The sequence below is a fragment of the Saccopteryx leptura genome, chromosome 6, assembly GCF_036850995.1.
Source record: "Saccopteryx leptura isolate mSacLep1 chromosome 6, mSacLep1_pri_phased_curated, whole genome shotgun sequence".
NCBI classification, from domain to species: Eukaryota; Metazoa; Chordata; class Mammalia; order Chiroptera; family Emballonuridae; genus Saccopteryx; species Saccopteryx leptura.
The window spans coordinates 22,458,633-22,478,932 of NC_089508.1; the positions used below are offsets into that span (position 1 = coordinate 22,458,633).

Genomic DNA, 20,300 nt, shown 5'->3' on the forward strand with positions numbered 1-20,300 from the left:
TTGTGATTTTTTTTTTACTTTCTTCTTGCAGCTGATGAAAGCATTGCAGTCAGAGAATATACTTGGAATGATTTCTATCTTAAATTTGTTGAGGCTAGTATTGTGCCCCAACATGTGATCTATCCTTGAGAATATTCCATGTGCATTGGAGAAAATGTATATAATCTGATGTTCTTGGATGAAACGTTCTGTAAATGTCACTCATGTTCATTTGGTCTAATGTGTCATTTAAGGCTTATATTTATTAATTTTCTGTTTGGATGGTTTATCTAGAGCCAGCAATGTTAGATCCCTTATTATAATTGTGTTTTTTATCAGTTTCTCCCTTCTACAGTATATGTTAGCAGGTGCCTTATATATTTTGGTGCTCTTTTATTGGGAATATATATACATTATAAAGTCTGATAAAAGCAGTAGTGCATATATATATGCCTTTTTAAAGTAGTGTCCCCTTCATCATTATAAAATGTCCATCTTTGTTTCATATTACCTTGTTATCTTGAAACCTATTTTTTTCAGATATAAGTCTGGTTACATCTACTTTTCTGTGGATGCTAAAATTGTTTGGAAAATCATTTTCAACCCTTTCACTTTGAATCTTTGTCTTTGCAGCATAGATGTGTCTCCTGAAGGCAGCGTATGCTTGGTTTTGTTTTTTGATCCAATCTGCTACTCTGTACCTCTTTTCTTGGTGAATTCAGTCAATTTACATTTAGGGTAACTGTTGATATATGAAGATTGCCTATAGCTATTTTACCCTCAGCAATAACCAAGAATTTACAACACAAGTCTTTAGGAAAAACAAGACATCTTGAGTTTTCATTCAGAGCTAGAATGAACTGACAGAAGGAACTCATGGAAGCCATTCTCTATGACAATCTCCTTGAAAAAAAATAATATTTAAGATTCAGAATGTGTAACTTAAGTATTACAACTTTGTCTTAGTTCATTTGAGCTGTTATAACAACAACAATAACAACAAAATATAGATTGGGTGGCTTAAGCAATAAACATTTATTTTGCACAGTTCTGGAGGCTGGGAAGTCCAAGATCAAGATAAAAGCAGATTTGGTGTCTGGTGACAACTGGCTTCCTGGTTCACAAATAGCCATCTTACCTCACATGGCAGAAGGCAGGAAAGAGCTTTCTGGGGCCTCTTATATAAAGGCACTAGTACCATTCATGAGAACTCCATCCTTGTAACCTAATTGCTTCTTAAAGCCCTAGTTCCTCATTCCATCACTTTGGGGGTTAGGTTTTAAGATGTCAGTTTTGGGGAAACACAACCATTCAGTCCATAACAGACTTCACACTCAATCTAATAAGTCATTCCTTTGGATTTCTTTCTCAGGTTTGAATAGCTTTTTGGTTTTTTTCAAGTTTGATCTTTAGAACCAAAATCTACTCCAAGACTTCCTTAATTTATCCCCGCCATAGACCAATGCTGTATTTAATTCTATAGCACCAATATGAGGGGTATCTCCTCAGTTCCCTTTAAATTATCTTTAGCCTTTTAATTGCTAAAGGAAGATTCTTGAAGAAGGTAGATGAAACTAAAAGCAAGGCTAGGTGGTGAACATCAAAATGACACTCAATAATTCACTCAAGAGAAGCAGATGGAGCAGCTTTATTAAAACACCATGAAACCTGTGACCTTACTGTGTTTGTAACTTTGAAGTAATAGCATCTAAGACCAATGGCGAAAGAGATGTTTACATTATAAAGTCTGATAAAAGCAGTAGTACCCAGGAAACTTATTATTAATGCAGTCTGTTTTAGAAATTTTACTGAATACTATGGCTATCTACATACTCATGCAAGTCATCTAAACATATACAGATAATAAACTATCTTTACAGCAATAGTCCAAGAGATAACATTATATCTTTAATGTTTTGAAAGATTGAAAGATATTAAAGATGAGAGTCATCAATTAAGCCTTATGTGTCACACCGCACCTGCCTTAACCTCAGAACATTAAAATATTCTAAGCACAAAGCAACCTCAATGGATTTTGTTAAATGGTAACTTTAAAATCTAATATTAAAAGCTAGGAGATGTCTCCCAATATTGAGCCATGCCTACATTTTGTTGCCAACAGAAATAGAACTGAAACCTAAAGGCTTCTGCTTATGCCAGCTCCTTAGACCTTAGGAACCATTTCCCCAGAATCAATTTGGGTCCTACACACATCGCCAGGGCATTTTGCCATCTGGCACCAACATGCTGAAAATAAGCAGAATTTAAAAAATAAAAGACACATGAAACATTCGAACCTAAAAAACCCCAACAAATCCACTTTAGTCCATCCACCTCGCACACTTTATAGATGTGCAAACTGAGATGCATAGAAGTGTGTTGTGAATTACAACAGTAGCAGAACTCCAAATTTCAAGACCAGAGCTTTTCTCACTTCAGTATATTAATATAGTTTAAAGAAATAAGATCAACACCTTTCTTCACTGGGCAGTGAGTGGGCCTGAGATGGATTAAAGTGTACACTTTTAGCATCCAGACTGAAGGTAAAATTATCCAATTCATATGAAAATGTTTTTTAAAAAATCATGTATACCAGCTTTCCAAAACTGGATATAATTTATGATTTTCCTTAAAGACTTGAAAAAAAAATTTTGTTGCATAGTAAGGTTCAGGAAAAGCCTGAAGACTACCAGAGTCTAGATGTCTGGAAACTGCAGTGATCGCTGGGTTTTTCCTCTGGCAGAGATCTCTGATCTTAGCACGCTTTATTAACTCTGATCTTAGCACGGAGTAGGTGCTTTATTAACTCTGATCTTAGCACGGAGTAGGTGCTTTGTTAACTCTGATCTTAGCACGGAGTAGGTGCTTTGTTAACTCTGATCTTAGCACGGAGTAGGTGCTTTGTTAACATTTGTTCAGTGGGTTAGTATCCTCTTTCTCTCATGCAGAAATTCATGGGTATCTTTTTGCTGATATTAGTTCTACTACCAATCCCTGATTTAAATATATCTCCTTCTATTTTGCCTGGAACAAGACAATGAGGGGTCCATTCTTTTGTTACTGACTTTAAAATAGAAGTAAATAAGTTCTGGGTGAACACCTTGGGCTTTTTTTGTGTTAAGAAATATTCCATGACAATGTGTGCCTACAATTTGTATCAACTTTGCCATTGTTCTTTTTTCCTTTTGTTTTTTTGCTTGTCTTTTGATCTTACAATATTACAGACATTTAAGTGGAAGGACTATAAAGATTATTCAGTCAAATCCCAGATTCAGTGCAGGAATCCCCTTGCTAACTTTCATGATGGGCAGTCACTCAATGTTTTCTTGTGTATTCTTGTATTCTTATGTTTTCTTCTGTAGCAGAAAGGAGCATGGACTTGGGCCAGGAAGATTAGACTCTAATCCCAACTCTGCCACTTCTAAAGGAAATGTTCTTGGAAATTTATCAGATCTCTGTGCTTGAGTTTCCTCATCTGCAAAATGGGAATGATAATAACTGCACCTGCTTCATGTAGTTGTTATGAGGATTGAATAAGGATGCAAATTCTTTAGAACAGTAACTGGAACACCTTATGAGCTATTTGTATTTAGTACCATTGCTATTACTACTGCTGCTAATACTGGTACTATTGCAACTACTTCCTCCAAAGACAGAGAGCTCACTACCTCCTAAAGAAATTTATTCTGATGATTATATCATTTCCAAATGGAAAATTATTCTTGTTATGGAGTTCAAATAGATCTTCCATTAATATCCATCCATTGGTCATGGTTCTGCCTCTAAAGTTAGGCTGATTAAGAACAATCCTTTTTCTACATAACAGTCATTCAAATAGTTGATGACAGTTGTCATATTCCTCCTCAAGGTTTTCTTATACAGGCAGAACATCTCAATTTTCTTCAACTCTTCATCTTATGGCTGGCTGCCACCATTCTTGTCACTCTTTCCTATGAGTAATAACAGCTCCAATTTATGAGCCTGGCACTGTGCTGACCCCTTTAGATGCCTTAGGTAATGTAATTCTTAGCTCAAATCAAGAAAGAGGCTTCCATAAACATTTATAAATGAGGTAACTGACTTCTCAAGTACTAGTAGAAGTAGGGCTGGGATTTAATAACCAGCACACTGTGCCACAGCAGACATGCCTCGCTTGTCAGTGTTTTCTTAAAATGTGGCAGCAGAAGGCACACAGGATTTGCACATAAGCAACTTAAAATTTGTTTTAAATTTTAGGATTTTTCCACCACATCAACATCTATTTAAGTGAGCTGTACCGAGAATTAGGATAGCAACTTTAAAAAAAAATCTAAGTTCAGGGTTTTATATAGCCCTATTGCAATTTAACCACCTTGATTTAGGATCATTCTTTCTTCCTGCTAAGATTCTTTGGAATCTTAAATCTGTAATTTCCCATTTGAGCTCTTGCACCAGCTCTGTTCCTTGATCATAGATCTTCAAGAGAATTGCAAATGGAGAGATACAAAAAACAAAAACAGGCAACTGGAATCTTTCTTCCAAGATATTAATGAGGATTTCTAAATGTCTGGTACTTTGTATAATGCCACTTTATCTCACATTATATAAAGGTAGAGATATAACATCTCTGCTATTCCTACCGTGTTGGGCAACTGTCTGAATTACTTTATGCTTCTCAATTCATTTTTGTCCACAGTTAACGCCTATGAACCGCGAGCTCCACATGCCCAGAAGCTCATGTGAATAGACCAGAGATGAGTCTCCAGGAACGGATTTCAGTGTGCCAGATCCCAGGTCCTGCTTGTCTGCACGCCTCGGGTTGTCATCACATGCTGTTCATCCTGTTACATTAGCCTCTGCATTTACAACGACTTGCAGCTCAGTGTTGAGCTCACTTGGCCATTGGCTTCTAATTCCAGCATGGCATGTTTGTGATGGCTACTGACCTATTGTCTTAAAAGTGTAGACTTCTGATTATTGTTTACAGGAGAGCTGGGTTGTGTTTCTTCATTCTCACTGGCCTTTATGCTCAAGGGCAGGTCTTGGTGTAGGTACTTTGCACCACCTACATCATTTGGAGGTAGACTTAGTTGATGTGACTTTTTACTAAACTAATGTTCTTATCAGCTCTAAGTTCTATTCTTTTGTCTAAGAAGATATGTCCTTCAATGAGTGTGGGAAGTTATTTATTGTCCCTGGCTTAAACACCCCCCCAAAAAAAAATTATTTAACCCTTCATGAAATAAAACCATCTTTGACAGTTAACAGCTGCTTCACACAACAAGCCAGTATGTCAAGCCAAACAGTTTCTGCTGTTGCATATCTTACCTGAAATTACAAAGAAGACTTAAACAATGCAAAGATAATTTCATCCCTATAATAAGGGGAAAACACTAAGGTGAGCACACCTGCACCGCAAGACAGAACCAGACTGTCTAACAGCTAAGAACAGTAAGGATGCCCGTCTTGCATCTCAATATATGTATTATTGCTTTCCTACGTGCTTTGTGTATATGTCAATAATGTACAAGTGCAAAACAAATGAAGGTTTTTAGGGTTTTTATTTTAGTATTTCTCTAACTCATGAGATGCTTTTTCTCTCTCTCTTTTTAGTAAACCAGTTATAAACCTGTTTTGTTTGGTTTCTTCTTCCCTCCCTTCCCCCCTCCTGCCCTCCTCTCCTTTCTTCTGCATTTATCCTCTATGACTCTAATGATACCTTGAACCTATTTCTGTTAATGACATCTCTACTCATACAGAAGCTAGAAATAAGAAAATAACAGGGTTTCTAATCAAAATCCCTGCCTGACATATCATCTCAGAGAACCAGAAGTGTGCCTTTTCAAGTGTGGGAACTCAATTTTTCAATCTCTACTGCATAAACATAGGAAGATGCTGATGGCAAAATAAAATACTGTGCTTCACTATGTTTTGAGCTATCTTCTTCACCTTTGATATATGGAATACAGACTTCTTTAGCAAAAAATTAAAAACACAAGGGGCAATTCACAAAAGCAACATTATCTTCATAGTGTCCAGCCACAGGACATCACTGTCGTGAGGGATTCCCTCACTAAATCGGTTGTATTGAAAAATAAATGAAATTGTCTAAGCAGCATCTAGAAGCTGAGGTAGCAACAGTAGTGCAGGAGGAAGCCACAGAAAGAACAGTAGAAACAGGGGCCCTAAAAGCAACAGTGATAATTTGAGTCAGGTACCAAATAATCTAGTATTTTGGTGGAAATTTTTACCTCTGTCACAATCTGGTTATTAAAACAAAAAGGTCAGTGAAAAAAAGAAAAATTGTCTTAGGACTACAAGGAAGTAAATAAAATAAAGGAAGAGGTAGCAGATTTAATTTTAAAAGATATTAAGATCTATAATAATAATAACAGTAACATGATAATAATTAATATAGCTACTGGTAATTAAGAGCATATGATGTGTAAAGACTGGGCTAGGGGTTTTCTTTGCATATCCTTCCTATTCCTTGCCTTATGAAGTAGGAAGTAATCATCTCCATTGTATACATAACGAAACCAAGATACAGAGATGATAAAAAAAAAAACACTTACCCTTAGGGAGTGCAGCTAGTAAATGGAACTGCTAAAAATAGGTCCTAGGCCTTTCTCACTCCAAAGCCATGTTTGTAAATTTTATTATCTACTACCTTCCACTGCATACTAAGCTAGAAATATTAAGAATATGTGTTTAAGTGTCCAAAGTTGTCTTCAATATTTTTTCTAAATTGTGAGTTCCTCTAAAAATTATTAAGCATATTTTGGGGGATCATTCCAACTGAGTACTTTCACACAATTGCCTACCAAGGACTGCCACATAATGTGAGAGGTAGGCTGAATATAGACATATATTGGATGTAGTAGTGGAAAGAGAAGACCAAATAACATTTTGAGCTATAGATATACCAAATTCCAAAGAATTTATACCGTGACAATCATGTTGTATTCATCTTGCAAGTAGAGATTCATTCTCAGAAAGATGTCATCTACCACATTATATTTATGTTCTTAATTTCAATTATATTGTTTGCATATACTTTTTAAATTTTCAAGAATTTGCAATGATTGTCTGTCTATATAAGAACTATAAGCCTACAACCTGGCCAGTTGGCTCAGTGGTAGAGCGTCGGCCCGGTGTGTGGAAGTCCCGGGTTCGATTTCTGGTCAGGACACACAGGAGAAGTGCTCATCTGCTTCTCTAACCTTCCCCCTCTCTTTTCTCTGTATCTCTCTCTTCCGCTCCCTTTGCAGCCAAGGCTCCATTGGAACAAAGTTGGTCCAGTTGCTAAGGATGGCTCCATGGCCTCCACCTCAGGCCTCACACGCTAGAATGGTTCCTGCTGCAGCGGAGCAATGCCCCAGATGGGCAGAGCATCGCCCCCTGGTGAGCATGCTGGGCGGATCCCAGTTGGGCACATGCGGGAGTCTGTCTACCTCCCCTGCCCGCCCTTGCTTCTCACTTCAGAAAAATACAAAAACAAAACAAAACAAAAACTATAAGCCTACAGCATTTGTACTTGACTTTCTGTTTGTACATATTTAAAACACAGTATAATAGATCTTTGATACTATTATGAAGATGCATGAGAATACTTGTCCTTAAAAAGGGACTTTGCTTTACTCACATCTGAGACAAATCGTGTTGGCTGAGAACTCTCGCAGCACACACCTTCTCAGATGTTGTGTGCATACATCAGAATTGCTTTTGGAATGATTTTTTAAAATATAGATACTTAAAAATTACTTCACAGTTAATCTTGGGGTATTTTCCCCCTAAGCTTCACAATGATTCTGACATACTTGCACTCTACCCAATTAATTATAGTAAGCTAATGAACTAAGAAATAAAGACAGTTATTAGAACACTGTTCTAAAACTTGAACATGCACATGAATCACTAGACCTGCTAAATGCAGATTCCGATTCAGTACATCTAGGATGAGACTCTGGTTGTGCATTTCTAACAAGCCCCCATGTGATCCATGGTCATATACATTTTCAGATGCCGAATATTAAGAAATAAGGTGGTGGCCACTTCATAACAGATAAAGATTGGACAAGCCAATTAAAACATAAGCTCAAAGTTATGTCTCTTGGATGTGATCATGGTTACATGAATGTATACATGTGATACACAAGGGTACACACACACACACACTCATGATTTCATGAAAAAACAATCTCAGAGTCTATATTGCTACAGATTTGCTTAATTTCTTTACTGGGAGAAAAAGAAAAGTTGGACTTTTATACCAAGTTTCGGAATTTAGTTTATCAAATGCCATCTCCCAATTGGGATTACAAGACAATATATGAAAGAAAACAAAAAAAAGAAATGGAATGAAACAAGAATAAGAAGAAAGGGAAAAAAAGAAGAGGAGGAAGAAGAAGAGGAAGGAGAAGGAGAAGGAGAAGGAGAAGGAGAAGGAGAAGGAGGAGAAGGAGAAGGAGAAGGAGAAGGAGAAGGAGAAGGAGAAGGAGAAGGAGAAGGAGAAGGAGAAGGAGAAGGAGAAGGAGAAGGAGAAGGTGAAAGAGAAAAAGAAAAAGAAAAAGAAAAAGAAAAGAAACTTCTTTGGCCTGAGTCCAACTTTAAGAAGTTGTAAGTAGTCGAAGAGACTTCAAGAAAGAAAATCTGGAGGTGAATAGCATCAGAGCCCAGATGGCATAATGATGCTATGATGATTAAATCATCAAGCTGTAGGCAACTGACCTGCTCTGCCCTCTACTACACTGCCTAACATATGGTCCTATTCTGCATTTCTTACTCAAACATCAATTCTCTAACCTCCAAGGACAGCATGGCCAAGAAAGGAAACAAGCATGACCAATGCTCCCTACTCCCACAGCATGGAGAACATAAAATCCAGACTTTGTAGCACAGGTTATTTCAAATATGTTCTCTTTTTCTCTATTTATTTCAATATAGCATGCACACTCCATCCTCAAGGGAAGGGGGCAACAGATTTTTTCTGTATAAGACAGAATAGTAATATCTTAGGTTTTGCAGGCCATAAGGTACCTGTGAAAACTACCCAACTATGCCATTATAGCACAAAATAGGTCACAGATAATATGTAAATGAAAGTAGGTATAAAAAACTTTATTTACAAAGCAGTGAGTTTGTCAACAGCTGCTCAAGAGTGTCTCAAATATCCCCCTGAATGATACATGAAAATTCTTTGTTAGATTGTGTATTTCAACTGTTGGTTTAGAAAATCTGCATGACTTCCCTAACAGTATAGACAATAGTTGGAACAAAAATGGGTGAGGCCTTCTAGCAGAAAAGATAAAAGACCGCTCTTGAGAATGACATCTCACCATCAACTTTACTTCCTTCCTCAACTATTTTATGGATTATGAAAAAATGGAGGAAGAAGTATGTAGCTAGTCTAGGCACTGCCAGGTATAAGAGTGCATTTGCTTGAGAACTACAGCTCATGTCAGGGACAACTCTCATGATGCAAGTTCAAGGTCAGAAACCCCAAGTCTGTCATAATCATCCCATAAATCCCAAAGGGGCCATGTAGCTCATTTTTACAATTCACTAACATTTATCTATATATATATATATATATATATATATATATATATATATATATATATATATATATATATATCTACCTATTTTTGGCGAGAGAGACAAAGAGAGAGGGACAGATAGCCAGGAAGGAAGAGAGATGAGGAGCATCAATTCTTTACTGCGGCACTTTAGTTGTTAATTGATTGCCTTCTCATATGTGCTTTGACCAGGGGACTACAGCAGAGTGAGTGATCCCTTGCTCAAGCCAATGTTGTTGGACTTCAAGCCATGACCTTCGGGCTTCAGCCATTGACCATGGGGTCAGGTTTATGAACCCATGCTCAAGTCAGTGACCCTGTGCTCAAGCAGCTGAGCCCACGCCCAAGATGGATGAGCCCGCACTCAAGTCAGCGACCTTGGGTTTCCAACCTGAGTCCTCTGCATCCCAGGCTGATGCACTATCACTGCGCCACCACCTGGTCAGGCCTCACTGACATTCCTTTACTAATAAAATACAGGTAAAGGGGAAATTGTTAATAGATTTTTAAATCCAATTGGACCAAGTTCTGCTGTACCTCTATATAAATGCATATTTATCCTTGGGGAAGGAGGAGTAGGCTGTAACACAGCCATCATGCCTCAGGGTTAATATGTAACCTGGCCTTGAATCTTATTTCAGGGGGCAGTCTTAGGTCTCACTTTGGAACTCTTATACTGTGCACTTATTTACAGCACCACCACTGGTTTCAGGCCACAGAAAATCTAAAACTGTGTGATCACAGCCACCGTGGCATGGAGAAGAGTATAAGCAAATAGCCTGATGGGAAAGAGGAGCAGTGCTCCTCAGATCACATGGCTGCATTGCACCTCCCCTAATCCCTGGCTTATGTATGCATCATCCAACAGGGAAAATCACCCCCAGATCTCCAGGGAGGTGAATTCTGGCAATTCCTAAGAAAGTACAAAGAATTTTTTGTGGATACCTTATTAGGGAAAAAAGACAGACAGAGAGAGAGAGAGAGAGAGAGAGAGAGAGAGACTAGTGAGACATAAGCATGGCAGAAGTGGCATAACAAAATCAAACAAACAAAACAAAACAAAGCAGCAACGCACCGTATGATTACTTTGCCAAGTTTAAAGAACCTAAGTTAGGTCAAGTGTCCATTGGGATATTATGAAAAAGGCAAGGATAGTCAGATCAATTTTATGCTCCATGGCCCTGGCCGGTTGGCTCACTGGTAGAGTGTCAGCCTGGTGTGCAGAGGTCCCAGGTTCGATTCCCGGCCAGGGCACACAGGAGAAGCGCCCATCTGCTTCTCCACCCCTCCCCCTCTCCTTCCTCTCTGTCTCTCTCTTCCCCTCCTGCAGCAAAGGCTCCATTGGAGCAAAGATGGCCCGGGCGCTGGGGATGGCTTTGTGGGCTCTGCCTCAGGTGCTAGACTGGCTCTGGTCGCAACAGAGCGACCCCCCGGATGGGCAGAGCATCGCCTCTGGTGAGTGTGCCGGGTGGATCCCGGTCGGGCGCATGCGGGAGTCTGTTTGACTGCCTCCCCATTTCCAGCTTCAGAAAAATGCAAAAAAACAAAAAAAAAATTTATGCTCCACAAAGTGACCAGACTAGGAAACTTCCTAACAATTGATTTGCTGGGCCCTATTACCACTTAAATTAAAGACACATTCAACTGGAGGTCTTTTGGATTGAATAGTCAGTTTGCTATACATTCTATTTGTATTTACTTTTTCTTGTAACTTCTATTGGTATTAACCAATGGCAATCTTAGATTTTGTATTCACTTTCACTCTCAAAAGAAAATTTCCCCTTAGACCATTTTCTACCCTTTTCCTTGTTTACTGTGACAAGCATAACTTCTTTGATCACATCACTCTTTACTATTAAGCACAGGCATGGATTCAAATCTTTTATAGATTGGTGAAAGATTCCTACTAATCCACAAGGATACATGAGTGAAACCTGTTTGTTTTCTGGCATCTGGTATCTCCTTCTCACATCCCCTTACTTTCTGATGAAGACATAGAGGCACATATAAACGTAATGACTTTTCTAAGGTCATCAGCTAGAAAGTGTCAGGGCCAGGACTAGAGGGTCAGTGCCCCAATTTCCAATCCAGCACTCTTTACATTTCACTCTTTCTTGCCTCTGTGAAGACTGTTCCTCAAAGATGTGAAGATTAATCAACATCACTACAGAGAAAGTAGATAGGGTCCATGTCAATCACACTATTCCTTCTATCTGTAACCCACAAAATTAATCACATGCTCTTTGATGTTAACATAAAACCCTACACAAACATTTTACACATACATAATGCACTCAGAACAATCTGTTGCCCCTAAATAAAACATGATATTTTTAAGGCTTATGGACACTTTGTATTCAAATTTGCATCTTCAATATCTAGTATAAGGTTTGCAATGCCTTAGGCACCGCCCAGTAATTCTTCATTTATTGAATGAATATGTAGATAAATACACAAATGAATGAATGGTTGTAGAATGAACAAGAGAAAAGCACTATAGACTTAGAACCAACTGTCCTGGATCTTAATTTTGCCTCTACTACATAGCAGTTGACTGACGTGGGAATAATTAAAGTAAAATCAAGATGGCAGTACAGCAAAGGGTGGTTTTTCAAGTTTTTGGTACACAGTGTCAAGTATATGTAGAATCGTAATTATTACTCACTTATCTAAATAATAATCAGTGTATACCATATCTGTAGCTTAAAACAGAAGTCAAAGACTCAAATGCCACATGGACTAAGCAGGGTGTAGGATATATTAAAACAAAGATGTATAGAAACATTTCATGGAGAGTATGGGGGGACTATGAAGAAAAAACATACGCCTTAACCAAGGAGGGCAGCCTCAGCTGGTCATTACCAGGTGTGATTACAAACCCATGATGCCAGATCTTCTCACTTTTCAAGAGAAGTTAGAAAACTTAGCTGTGGTATGAACTTATCCAATTACTAAATATTGGGCAACATAGCACAGACTATCCTTGGAGTCTGAACCACGTGTGTGCAACTTCTGACATATGTATTGGCAAAAAGATCACTCATAAAAACTGCAAAGCAGGCCCACATAACAACCACTTAGAGAAAATTTGTCCTGTGCAAAATTAAAGGTGGAATAAAAAGTGAATGGACCCTGGGGTCAGAGGACCATGTCACTTACCAGCTGGGTGGCCGTGAGTAAATTCACGTACTCTGTTTGATAAGTCATATCCTGACCCCGCTCCACATCTCTGTAAAATGTATCCGGAAGGCTCAAATTAGATAACACTTGGAAAAATGTGTTGAACCTATGGCATGTTTTAATATGGATATATAAGACAGTAAATATCACTGTTACTGAGGACATTGGCTTAAACTAAGAGTTAGAAAATGAGTGAGTAAATGAATGAAGGAATAAATGAATGGCAATTAGAATAGTATGTCCATCCTAATGGACAATGAATCAAATTTTTGGCTCTTATCTGGGATATAAGGGCTAGTCAGCCTCTATTCTAGAAATAACAAGGGTGAAGATCAGAGAGGGGTACTTTGCCCAAGGTCATATAGCAAGTGGTATCAGAAAGGACACCGGGAGCCTATGACTAAGCAATGCCTGATATTATCTTGATGAGTACTTTTGACAATCCTGGAAAAGACCAAGCTCTGAGACCTCTAGGATCTCAAAAAAGAAAAAAAAAAAAAAAAAAGCATCTAGAAAGCACCCGGACCATTGAGAATGGTTTATCAAATAGATTAATCAACTGACTACATTCTAAACACACACTAAAGCAGCCCCTACAAATAATACATAAGTCATTGAGTTATTCATGCTGTTTGAGGAACTTTGGAGCTAAAAAGAACAAATTAGTGTTAAAAAGAAGTGCATTAAGTGGCTACAGGGTTTAATTAAAGAGAAGACAAAATAAATCAACAAGATGTATGGTTAATTTAGGCTGTGTGTGCGTATATATGTGTATAGCTCATAAAAAGCAGTACAATTTATGGTAATGAGAAAGAATTATGAAAATTATGTTACACATTCGTTATTGTGGAAGCCCTCTCTTGAACCATTCTGATTGTACCAGTGAAACGTGGAGCTGAAGAAAGCAGGAAAAAACCTTAAATAGAACTTAGAGAAATCTAAAAATATATACAAATGTGGTCATTTTACAGAATTAAAATATATGATAAATATATAAGTAATCGATTCCTCTTTACCCAATGACAGAAGAAGAAGGAGGAGGAGGAAAGAAGCCCTGTTGTTGGAACTACTAAAAAAGGATAGAAAATTTCTACGCTTAATGCGAGACCCTTCTGATTCCAAAATGTCAAATGCTAACAAAGCAGCAAATGGGCTATGACACTGAGTAAGTGTGAGCAGTTGCAACTGGTAAACTAACTATAAAGAGATAAAGAGCCCAGGAATGGAGAAGTGCATGGGGAAGGATGGAGGGTTGGGATGAATATGCCCCAGCTCATAGCACTAATGTTGTCATATGTCCTTACGTTATATAGATAAGTCTTTATTAACTTCAAATTTACTTGAGGCAAAATATCAGGGAATGAATATATATAACCAGCTGCTCTAAGCTCCTGTTGATATGTTAATTTAAAAAGGTGTTACCTTTGCTTAGCAAGTATTTACATATTAATTAATTGAGAAGACTGAAAACAGTTTACTCAGTTTGAAGGTATTAGCAGTCCATACTACTCACATTCAGATGAGAAGATATACTATAATAATATCTAATTACTTGGTTGGAAAGTTCTGCAGAATTTGCTATCCAGAGACAAGAAATTTCTGGTAATTAATCTAATGGGGGGAGGGGTGCTATTTAATAAAAGGGGAGAAATGTGAATTTACTTCAGTGTAATGATCTGAGGCATAAACACCTATAGAACCAAAGGAAGTTTTCATCATGAGTGCAGCTAGTGGAAAAGACCACACATCCCAGGAAAAGGACAAATGACAAATAAAGGAAGTGGGGGATGAGCAGATGTCAGGAAAGACAAACCAAAGAGAGAAGGAAGGAAGATATGCTCTTGGGAGGAAGAAAAGCGGGAAGACAGTTGAAGACTGGGGAGATGGAGGTCGAGTTCAGAGGAAGCAGGAGGGGCAGGGTGAGAAGAACTAAAATAGTTTATCTGTATTTTGAGCAACTTCACTGCAAACATTTTCACCTGCCCCAGATGAACACACTAGGAAAAAAATCTTTTTTAAAACTACCACTTGGGTAACTGTAGACGCTTCTGGTTACTTCTGAACAAAGGCAGGGTAATAAACAGAAATTGTAAGCTATAAATTCACAGATCAGTGAGAATAGTAAATAAATTGCAAGCAGTTAGAAACCATTCAAGCCATGTTATTATCAAAACTAACCATGGCGATGTTCTTGTTATCCTTTAGGTTAGGTAAGAATTCAGTTAGTTTAGCTATGTCCTAGAAAATCTAGGTTGGGCTCTGAAGCATCCAACGGAATGGAATAAGGGTTATTATTCTAACATCAGTCGAGTTTGGTTGTGAGAAGCAAGGCAGGCATCAGAGCTACTCCTCTGACTATGTTAAAATGTTTTATCCAAAGAGCAACAGTGTTCAGTGCAGTTCAGCAAACGTTTGTGGACACTCCTCCTGTGCTGGGCACATGTTCCTTGTTGGGCACACAATATCATAGTTCCGGACCCAAGAATTCCCCCACTGGGTTTCTGGAAGTATGTTGACAAAAAAGACATGATTTCAACACTGTTATATATGCTTGATTAGCCCAAGGGCCTGAAGCCTGGCTTAATTTCAGTTTACCAGAGGCAAATCCTCAATTCTGTTTTCTGGTTCAGGTATAGCAAGGTACACACTCTAAATATGATATCCCTCCATCCCATGATAGGAGTATGTAGATGAAATTCTGTAAATCAGCAATCATAATAATTATTAATATGTACCATTCCACTCACTAAGGGTGGGACGCTGCTCTGAAGGAGGTACACACATTTCCAGACAATCTGGGGCAAAGAGTAGTTGCACAACCTGCCCAGGGCACAGCTAGAAAGTGGCAGCACCACGATTCGACCTCCCAGTTAGTTCTGTGCTTCTATTGATATTTTTTAATAATTATTCTGTATCATCTCCATTGTTCCTAGGCCTAGGAATAGGAAGCGCAATGAAGGACACTTTTAGAAAGGGGAGAGGGGCGAAGGGAGTGAAGAACAGGCGATATTAATATCTAATAATACCTAGACCGAACTGTCATCATGTATATTTCTATTAGAAAAGACACCAACATGAAAGTAGAGGAAATGCGAACAATGGGAGACAGAAAATCAAATACTCAAATGTAGGGAGACACACACACACACACACACACACACACACACAATGTAAATACCTTCTTTTGTGCCTGGATTGAAGAATCTCCCTATAAATGTACTCAGTGCCCCCTGAGATGAAACAATGCTTTGCGGGCAGAAATTATGAAATTCCATGGAGAGTCATTATCAGCACGGAGACAGCTGTGATATAGCATCCCTGATCGTCTACATTCAAGGCTCCAACTCTCAGGGAGCTCAGAGGTCCCTGTGTTAAAATAAAGCAATCATTTCCACCTTCATTAAAGGAAATACCATGGTATTATTAATTTACAGCATAAGTCCCATATGCTGCAGCAATACTGGTGAATCTCACTTTGGGGAGCTGTTATCAATAGCAAATACTTATAAATAAAGCATAAGTAATGTTTTAGTCATATATACCTTAACCATATTCACTAAATGTGTTTACTTTGTTACAGACAAATCTGTGTTACCTATCACAACTTCTGAGATCCTCAATAATAACTCTTTCCTAAGCTGCAACTCTAGGACAAAGAAGTGAATAGCACAAAAATACACAGGTATAAACATTTATTTGTAAATATTCTAAAAGCCCTCAAGCCCTGTATTTAAAGTAGTAAAAAAGAAACAGCTGACTGTTATGATCTTGAGTATAACATTGAAATAAATTATGGGAATGTGGGATTCTATAATCTGATAAATTTAGAGGAATGCCAGGTAGGGCTACTTTAGCAACTATGGTTAAAGGATTATATAGATAGGTTAAATGAAAATTTATAAATTTTGGTCCTGGCTGGTTAGCTCAGTTGGTTAGTCCTAAAATATCAAGGTTGAGGGTTTGATCTCTGGCCAGGGCACATACAGGAAGCGACCAATGAATGCACAACTAAATGGAACAAAGGAATGCTTCTCTCTACCACCCTCCGCCTCTCTAAAATCAATCAATAGAAAAAAATACAATTTTCAAAATATTCTCTACTTTCTCTTTATATATTTAACATATTAATGAATGATTTGTGTCTGTTTAATGTCTGTCTTCCTCCAATGGGCAAGGACTGCATTGATCATGTTCATGGGTTTATTCCCAGCATTTACTAAAATTTAGAAGGTATTCAACAAATACATGTTCAATGGCTATTGCATAAATGATGAATAATAATCCACTGAAAAATAATGTTCTCATTCTCCAGATTGAGAACAAGGTTCCAACAAGAATCTGAGAGATTAGGAGCTTTTAATGAGAAGTATAAGGAAGCGAAGAATTCCTTATGAAGAACTGTAATAAGGAAGACTTCTAGGCATTGCAAAGGGCAATGCGTAGGGCCAGGCTGGTAAATAAGCTTGAAGGAAAGAATGAGACTGTGGCAGACTAAGGAGTTATTCTCCCCTCTGTGGATCTTAAGATACTCATTTAAAAAATGAAAATAACTTTCTAGTCAAACAAAACACATCTGTGGGTTGACCCTGGCCAATGTCCACCTGTTTGCAGTTTCTTAGAATTTCCTGGGTGTTCTTTAGATCTAGACAACATTTCATTTATTCTTTTTTTTTATTGTTGTCCTAAATTCATATCTAGATTCCTTTCTATCCTAAGGGACAATCTTCTTGAGCCTCACCTGTTAAAAAACACCCAAGAATGGGCCCTTTCCATTTCTCTGAGATCTGTTTTGCATCATATTTTACACAAAGATGCATCTAAATTTGTGGGTTTTGGATTTCCCTGACTGTTTCAAAATGGTGTGGTGCATTAATAGTCACTTGTCTGTTGAATGATGCTTTTGGGTCTTGGCCTTGTTTCTCTGCGTTTTTAAGTCTGCCACTTACCAAAGTAGAATCTGCCTACATTTCTTTCTAGCTACAATAAACCTTTGGCCAATTGGACATACCTTGTATAGATACAGAACACTGTTTTATTTTCTTTCAGTCAGAAACTTAGAATATGGAACATTCTTAGAAAGCCAAACTAATACATCTAAATTACTTTGATTAACTCTATCAAAGACATTAAGATATTTGAGTTGAACTAATCAATAGTAAACTTCATTGATTAGTTCCCCTATTCTCTTCCCATTTTTGGTAAATTACAATGGAATTTAGAATAGGATCTGTCTCCTGGCCTTTATGCTTAAAAGTGATGACGTATTTACATGCAGAGTGACCTGAGCATCTTCTTAAAATCACCTGTGTGATCAGAGATTAGTATCTAAATAAATTTTATGAGGTTGAAGAGATTAAACTGCCCAGCATTCTTGCTTCAATCCTTTCCCTGACTATCTAACCCTCCCTCTCACTCTCCAAATATGTACACAGTTAGTCTTAAGAACAATAAACTTTATAACAAAGCATTGATAGCACATCCCCATTTACACTAACAGCCTTACTATGCGCTCTACCCCTGAGTATGCTGTTTTAATTAGGAAGATGGATTCGGGAGTTTATATGTTCTGTTGTGCTATAATTCCTGCCTTTACAGTAATTTTCTCCTGCTTTTCACACTATAATGTGCCATAAATCCTACTTAGGCTGTTTCACTGGCCTGTTGCTAGTCAGAGTCAATATTTCAGGCCTTTTGTTGCCATGACAACCTTCCGCTGTACTCCAGTTCACTGGAATATGATACAGTCTCCTGGGGAAAATGCTATGAACTTGATCATCACATGGATTGAGGCCCCCTGATGCACCCATTCTGCCCCATCTTTCTCCACCACCTACTGACTTCTCTCAGCTCCCTGTGTGTGTGTGTGTGTGTGTGTGTATTTGTGCACACGTGCACATGCACACACATTTGCCAGGGCCGATGCATAAGAAGAAAGTTTACCTTTCAAGAGTTCTTTTTTTTTATCCCTCTTGAAAGGTAAGCTTAGAAAGTTGGTAAACTTAGACAGTTTTAAAGCCTAAACAAACCAGGCACACATCTCATGGCTTTGTTCAGTCTCCATTCTTTGTTCTTGCCCCTTATTTTCTTTCTAGTCTTCTGTTTCCATAAGCTTTTCATGCATTTTAAAATATCAGTGTGTGTCTTTCAAAATTTAATCACAGTGTGTGCTCCTGGTTTTAATCATCCCCTACTTTTAATTAAAGAAACACAAAACCTTAGCTGTTTTTACATTTCCAGAAGCTTTCTGGATTTCTCTTTACCTTTTCTCACCTCCCATTCTCACAGCTCTCCTTTAGTGTGAAGTAGTGGGGAAAACACATACAACTAGTAACCAGTAGCTCTGGGTAAGACATGTGGCCTCTGTATGACTCATTTTCCTGATGCTATCACCCATGCCAAAGTGTCTTTGTTTGGGTAAAATCAAATGAAAACAATAGTTAGAAAGGAATATTGAAAAGCGGAGCATCTGAAACATTTAAATTATGATTTTAAATAAACCTAGGAAGTCTAATTCTTCAGCTGAACCTTTTCAACCAAAGTTTTAAGAGCTCAGTATTGTGATCTAGTTCTCTGAATTAAGATTTGAATACAATAGAATAGGTGACAGCAAAGGAAGAATTTTCACTCCATTTTCTACTTGTCCACCCTTTCCTCTAGCTACAACATGTCTAGTTAGCATCTGGCTTCACCTTTGGGCATAGCAAGGTGTCTCTAGCATGTGGTATTCATGTTGAATTTCACACATTGTACCTGAGGCTACCCCTCACCATCACTCACCTGCAGGGGTCAAAGTTATAGAACAGAGACAAGCTTACAAAGCACCACATTCTATCCCGTGGCCTCAGATGGTCAAGCACGAACAGCCAGATGACTGCCTCACTAGGAGACATTTAGTCATTGTTTCCACGCAAAAAGGAGAACATGGGTCGTGGTGTGCTTTCAATGCACTGCACCCGAGTTATAACAGCTGATTTTGGAATAGAGTCAGAAAAAGCAAAACATCTGTGTGACTAAGAGGGAGTGATGGGGTGACATGGTTACCAGACTCTTGTGCCACTGGATCTCCTGCTCTTTTTTATTTCTCTTTTCTCCTTCCACCCACTGAGCGTATTCATTTCACTGTACCCAAGCCTGGCACCCAACCCCACTTATAATCTTTGGAGATGTCTTTCACCATATGATAATTTCAGTCATCTTTAGAAGAGGCATGTCCCCATCTCTGACCTGGAGGTAAGGAGGCCTGGGCCGTGTACATACACACACATTTCCCATTCAATGACTGTAACTTTGACTAACTCCTTTCACCTTTTCTGAATCCTAGGATCCTCATATCCAGATGAAGGAAAACTGGAATAGATACTATAGCCTCTAATTTCTCTTCAGATTCTCTCAATCCATGACATCATAATTTCCATAGCATGGAACATGACCTTTATATCATAAACAAATCAAATAAAGCATCTAGCATGATTTATTTGTTTTCTGATAGCTCAATTCTCCCACCATTCCCAAATGGCCAAAGTGCTCAAATTATTGGCTCAAGTATACTGTATTTTTCTTTTGCAGTACAGTGAAATGTTGTTT

At 38.1% G+C, this 20,300-nt stretch overlaps 1 protein-coding gene across 17 annotated transcripts in view; it reads right to left on the reverse strand.

Moving 5' to 3' along the window:
• The window catches only part of NRXN3 (neurexin 3), a 1,639,812-nt gene that overhangs the window by 432,208 nt on the left and 1,187,304 nt on the right, over nt 1-20,300 (reverse strand). The window lies entirely within an intron of this gene.